Here is a 6,419-nt window from a genome sequence, read left to right on the forward strand (position 1 = left end):
TTACCCCGACCCAGGTGCAGGACCTTGCACTTGGCCTTGTTGAACCTCATGAGGTTCACACAGGCCCACCTCTCCAGCCTGTCCAGGTCTCTCTGGATGACATCCCTTCCTTCTGGTGTGACAACCGCACCACTCAGCTTGGTGTCATCCGCAAACTTGCTGAGGGTGCACTCGATCTCGCTGTCTAAGTCATTGATGAAAACATTAAACAGCACCGGTCCCAGTATGGACCCCTGAGGGACACCACTCATCACCGGTCTCCATCCGGACATCGAGCCATTGACCACTACCCTCTGGATGCGACCATCCAGCCAGTTCCTTATCCACCGAACAGTCCATCCATCAAATCCATAGCTCTCCAATTTAGAGAGAAGGATGTTGTGGGGGAAGAGAAGGATGTTGTGGGAGAGAAGGGGACGAGGAGCGATGGGGATGCCCCAAACCACGTGGAAAGCAAAGCACTGAGTCAAAAGCACTAATCACTGCATCAGCTCTCTCAGCCAAGCTGGAGCTATAAAAGCCACTTAACTGGGATATAAACTTTCTCCAACAAATCTAATACATTTGTTTCAATGCCAGTTGACCATTAAATGAACATAATCCAAAATCGACATTAGTGCATCCTAACCGGCGAGCCCCAGGGATGCCAAGGGCAGCTGGAGAGCAGGGGTGTGAGCTCCAGCCCAGCCTACTTGAGCAGCAACCTCTCCAGCACAAGGTCGTAAGCTGGTGGTAGACAGACCAGGGTCATCATGCAGGAGCAGGGACTCAGCCTCAGCACCAGCAGCTTCAAGACGGGTGGTACAAGGCCTGATCTGGCCAGGCAGCACTGGCGGTGCTTGCAGAGCCCGGGGCATCGGCACAACCCGCCGTTCCCCCGGCACCCTCAGCACAAGCAGTGATGCTCAGTGTTAACAGGCAACTCCTGCCAATCCATAAGGTAACTGATGCTTTGTGCACATCTTTTCACAGCTTCTGGAAAATAAGCAGAGAGAGGAGCTGAGGATGAGAAGCGTGCCCTGGGAAAGCTGTCGGAGGAGCGGTCCCATGCCCGGCTGCATCCTGCGCTGCCCACAGCGCTGTGGTCTGGCCCCTTCCCCTCCCCACCACTTCTGCTCCCAACATGGCTCACCTTAGCTATAAACTCTTCACAGAGACTTCAAATCAGCGATAACATGTGCTGAAGTGTATTCCCAGCTGGCAGCGCCACGGAGGAGCTGTGCTATCATTCCTGGCTGCACTTTCAGCTCAGGCAGCGAAGCGTGAACCGGTGGACGGCCCCCCTCACCAGCGCTCCCCAGTTTCCCAGCCTCCCTTCAAAATATCTTCCCAAGCCCCGCTGCTGCCACCGCTCCAGAGCTATATTTAGCTGCTGGCTGTCATGCTCTCTCTTAATTGTCTGGGTTAAAACACCCAGTAAGATTTCAGAGCTAGGTTTAAAAAATTTAGTAAATACCTTTTGCATGGTCCGTCGTTAGAAATGCCCACCGGTGGTGGCAGGAGGCTGGCACACGCATGCCCTCCTCCGTCCTTGAATAGCACCCGGTGTTTTCATCCCCCCGGCTGCCAGTGGGCTGGGGCCTGCAGGTCACCGGGCTCGTTCTGCTGTGGGTGGCACCTTCCCGGCTAGATGGGAAAAAAAAGAAAAATTGTGATCTTTCTTAGTGGACTTAGTACTGGGTGGAAGAGCTGGCTGAAAACTGACCTGGACAGTCCCTGAATCAAAGCTGCTTTCTGTGAGATGCCAATCAGGTAAAGAACAGTTGTGCAGGTGGAAGCCAGGGCTCCCTCTGCAGCTCTGAGACATGACATTTCTCCTGTACCAACCTGTCATTTCCACCACCACTGCTGTGCTCCAGCAGAACCAGGCACCCCTGGGACCCACAGTAGGGTTACGGAGCTGAAGCCGTACGCAGCTTGTCTTCATCCGCCCCCCTGCGCTGCCCCGCCGGCAAGGAGCAGACCTGGCTCCCCTCTCCTGGGAACGTAACACGCTTTGGACTTCCAAGTTCACTGAGATCCTCAGATGTCTCCCCCCAAGGTGGGTTCTGGGTGGGCTGGCGACAGGACCCCCGCAGCCCCCCCGGGCAGGGCTGCCTCCAGCCCCTCAGGAAGGGGCATTGCCCCCCGGGCAGGTCCCGCGGAGGAGCCCAGCGGCGCAGCCAGAGGCCATTACGCCGATGCCCTGACACCAGCCAGCCACTGGCGGGGAATGATTAATTGCTGAGCAAATGTCCTTCGCGCTTTTAGCCTTTAGCACTAACCTGGTGCTCAGTGAGCATCAGGCAAAGCCAGAAATACACAGAAAATGGATTTCCCTGTACAGCTCAAAGGTATGGCTGTCCCACGGTCGTGGTCGTTGACTCTAAGGCTCACGTTTGGAAAGGGTATATAAATACTGATACGAGTGCAATCTCCATTTTCAAAGCCACTTAACAAGTTACAGTTTAAAAAAAAAAACAAAAATAGAACTAAAGGTGTTTCTTAGCAAGGACTTAACTGGAGCAGAGATGATTAAGGGCAATCCACTGTATTTCCAACTACTTAATTAGAAACAGGACACTGTAGGAAATTATCATACCACATTATTTCAGTAAAAAGCTTTTCAATAAAAAGATTAAACATGTCTATAATGCGTGAAGATATGAGCAGGTTATAATTACTATTGACCTCACCTCATCAGCAGTATTTAATTGATGTCAGGGTCTTTGTCTGCTTGTTCAAGTTAATCAGCACCCTTGGTCCTCCAAAGACCACATTTGCAAACCTCCTAAGGAAGGAGAAATCTTTCTGGGTTTTTTTTTCTCTCTTTTCTTCAACACGTTTCTCTGAAATGCTGGCATCTTTGGCTCTGCCAGGGGCACTCACTGCCTGTGTTTTTAAAATAAAACACTAAAATAGCTGCTCGGAGCCACCTCCTGCCACTTGTATTTCCCAGCCACTTGCAGCATGTTCGTTTTTTTTCTGGAAACGTAATTTTACACTTTCAGGAGTGAACTGCTCCTGAGTGGGCTGCAGGTGTCACGCAGGGTTTTTTCCAAAACCGTGCATGCCACCCTGGGTGAGGATGCCCAGGGTGGGATGGCTGCTGGTGAGTGCCAGGACCCCGGCCCCGCGCAGCCCCTGGCCCCATCGCGCCCTGCCACTGCAACACACCCCACCAGACCCTGCACCCCGGCAAAGGGCCGGCAGCCGACCTCACTTTTATAGATATGCACATATCGAGGGTTTATAAATACGCTGGGAGCCGGGTATGCATATGTATGGGCTGCAGCAGCACGCCGAACGGGAGGTGGGTTGGCTCCCGCGGGCTGTTCTGCTCCATTGCAGGCATACATATTTATATACACAGGTTTTTTTAAATATCAGATTTTTATTTTTTTTTTTTCCCTGCCTGGCCCCCAAGGAAATAAAACACTAAAATAGCTGCTCGGAGCCACCTCCTGCCACTTGTATTTCCCAGCCACTTGCAGCATGTTCGTTTTTTTTCTGGAAACGTAATTTTACACTTTCAGGAGTGAACTGCTCCTGAGTGGGCTGCAGGTGTCACGCAGGGTTTTTTCCAAAACCGTGCATGCCACCCTGGGTGAGGATGCCCAGGGTGGGATGGCTGCTGGTGAGTGCCAGGACCCCAGCCCTGCGCAGCCCCTGGCCCCATCGCGCCCTGCCACTGCAACACACCCCACCAGACCCTGCACCCCGGCAAAGGGCCGGCAGCTGACCTCACTTTTATAGATATGCACATATCGAGGGTTTATAAATACGCTGGGAGCCGGGTATGCATATGTATGGGCTGCAGCAGCACGCCGAACGGGAGGTGGGTTGGCTCCCGCGGGCTGTTCTGCTCCATTGCAGGCATACATATTTATATACACAGGTTTTTTTAAATATCAGATTTTTATTTTTTTTTTTTTCCCTGCTGGCCACCAAGGAGCTGAATGCCCTATATAACGGGTATTAAAAGCAAATCAGTGCACAGACTTTTAAAAAAGCGGTGCTGCAGTTGAAGATACAAGGACTTATGCTGTGCTCGAGTGCAGTAAGTTTGAAGCGTACAAAAGCTCGTGTCCAGACACCAGGATGGAATAATCATAGGCAAACTTTCCTTAAATAAAACAGATTATCTGGTTATACCAGAATCAAACAGAACCAGGACCAGGAAACTTCCCCTTTGGCACTGGCATACCTTTACCATAAAATCTGTTATGGAAAAAAACCCAAAACCCCAGCAGTGAAACATTTCTCTTGGCCTTGAGCATCAGGCTCAGCTCTGATTAAATCCCCAGGTGCTGGGGGGATGGCACCTCAGGGCGTTGTGTGCTGCCTCGAGCTCCCCACGTTTGTCCGGCTGCATCAGGGGATGCATCCAAGGAATGTTCAGCAGAGATCAGGGTGGAAGATATGTCCCTCCACATCTCATTCCCCCTCCCCTCCCACCCTGCAGATGCACAGAAAGCAGATTTGAAGACAGGGCACGCCGGCTAATTCAGCAGCGAGGTCAGGACTGCAAGGTTTTCTAAAACTACAAAGCAACTTCTCCACTGCGCCTTTCGTTGTGTTAAGCTGATTAGTACCATTTAAAAAGAAAAAAAGTAGCTTAATTCTGTATTTTAGCAAAGCTTCTTTACCCATTTAGGAGAAAAATACCTCTTTTCAGAGGGCCTGAAATTATATTAGGAGAGATTTGCTGCAGGAGTCCGCCCTCTGCCCAGCTCCCTACAGCCATCCATGTGTCCTGGGTTTCATTTAGCTTTTTATTTATTAAACATGCAGGAAAAATATGTCATAGCTGTAACAGGCTGAAGCAAGGAAATGTCAAACAAGTTCTATGACACCTCTGCCAGACACAAACCCACTGTTGGTTTAGGCAAGACCCACTTAGCATAACTAAAGTTTTGGAATCTCTCCTGCTTAGAAAACCTCCTGACTTTTGCCAACCTCCAGTTGAACTCCGTGAGAAGCAGCATCTCTGCCAGGAAGCCTCGTGTGCTGGAATTAAACCTCGCCAGGTGCCGGACTTCATCTGCTGTAAGCAGCATTTGCTGGGACCGACTGGGCACTGGTGCTGGCAACCACCCAGCTCTTCCCAAGCACTTCCATTTCAGACCTCTGCTGCAACATAACCACACCAATTATTAGAGGCTTACATTATTTCCTAGAGGTAAGCATTTGATTATAACCCACAACATTTGAATCAGCACTGCAGCCTCCCAGGGGGCTCAGGGAGCCCTCGATGGACGATCAAATGCCGTTTACCGGCACGCAGCTGGGCAGCACCTCTGTGAGCTGTGAGCTGTGCCCGGTGCATTGCACCGAAACTCCAGCGGGAAATACAACCCCATTACAGCACACCATTTATTCTATTTTTGCACTTGCACAAGCTGTGCTTTCAGCTAAGGGCTACAAAAGCTAAAAATAAGTAAAGAAACAAACTATTAGAGACCTATTATTCAGGCAGTGTTGGAGCACCAAGTGCAGCTGGGAGGGCTGGGAGCGGCAGTGCGGCCGTCGTCGGGAGCAGAGCGGCTCCTGCCCCGCTCTGCCTGCAGCAGGGAGCGGCTCAGCCCCGCACCAGGCCCCACGGCATCTGCCAGGCAAGTGACCTGCGTCCACGCAGGCAGCCCTGGCCATCCCTGGCACCCGCCCCAAAAAGAGGAGGGTCAGCCCAGCCCAGCAGCCAAGGACCAAGCCCCTCTGCCTCTCCCCGGCTGCTCAGCAGCAGCCATCGAGCCTGGGCAGCTGCTCCCGCTACCCCGATCCCTCCGAAGCAGCCTGTTAGCACCTCTCCCTTCAGTCTTCCCTTCCCAACTCCGCTTCTCCCAGCATTTCTTCCCAAGCCAGCATTTCCACGCTCCCTTTCGCTCTCACTTCGCCCCCCTGGACTTTCCGCAGCAGGTTTGCATCTCCCCAGGCGCAGCGCCCACAGCCGCGCCTCGGGCTCCGGCTGCGCTTCAGCTAACATTTATTATTGCACGGTAAATGGGAAAAAAATGTTATCCAAGGGATGCCACACTCCCACGGCTCTCTTTCCTGCAATAACACCGCATTTCTGGCTCCCATTCAGCTCCCGCGCTGCGGCAGCCTCAGCCCCCTCCTGCCAGGCTGCCGCCAGCCGGGGCTCGGGCTTCTGTGCCGGAGCCGTACTTGGCCATGCCGAACCTCACCAATGTTGTGGGCTGGATCTGCTGTTTGCCTGCTGCCTATGGAGCCATAGCCAGGGCCTGTGGCACAGGGGCACGGAGACCCCCTGCTGCCCACCCTGCCTGCAGCTTGGACTCCATCCTCCCCTCCCGGGTGCCTGAAGAAGGGGCACATGGGGGGGAAAACGAAACTTCAAACTACTTTTATGCTCCACCGGTTTGGCTCTCCGGGGCTGGTCCCATTGAAGCTTGGCTTCCTGCAGCCTCTCCGGCTGCTGG

The sequence above is a fragment of the Egretta garzetta genome, unplaced genomic scaffold, assembly GCF_000687185.1.
Source record: "Egretta garzetta isolate BGI_Z169 unplaced genomic scaffold, ASM68718v1 scaffold172, whole genome shotgun sequence".
Taxonomy (NCBI): domain Eukaryota; kingdom Metazoa; phylum Chordata; class Aves; order Pelecaniformes; family Ardeidae; genus Egretta; species Egretta garzetta.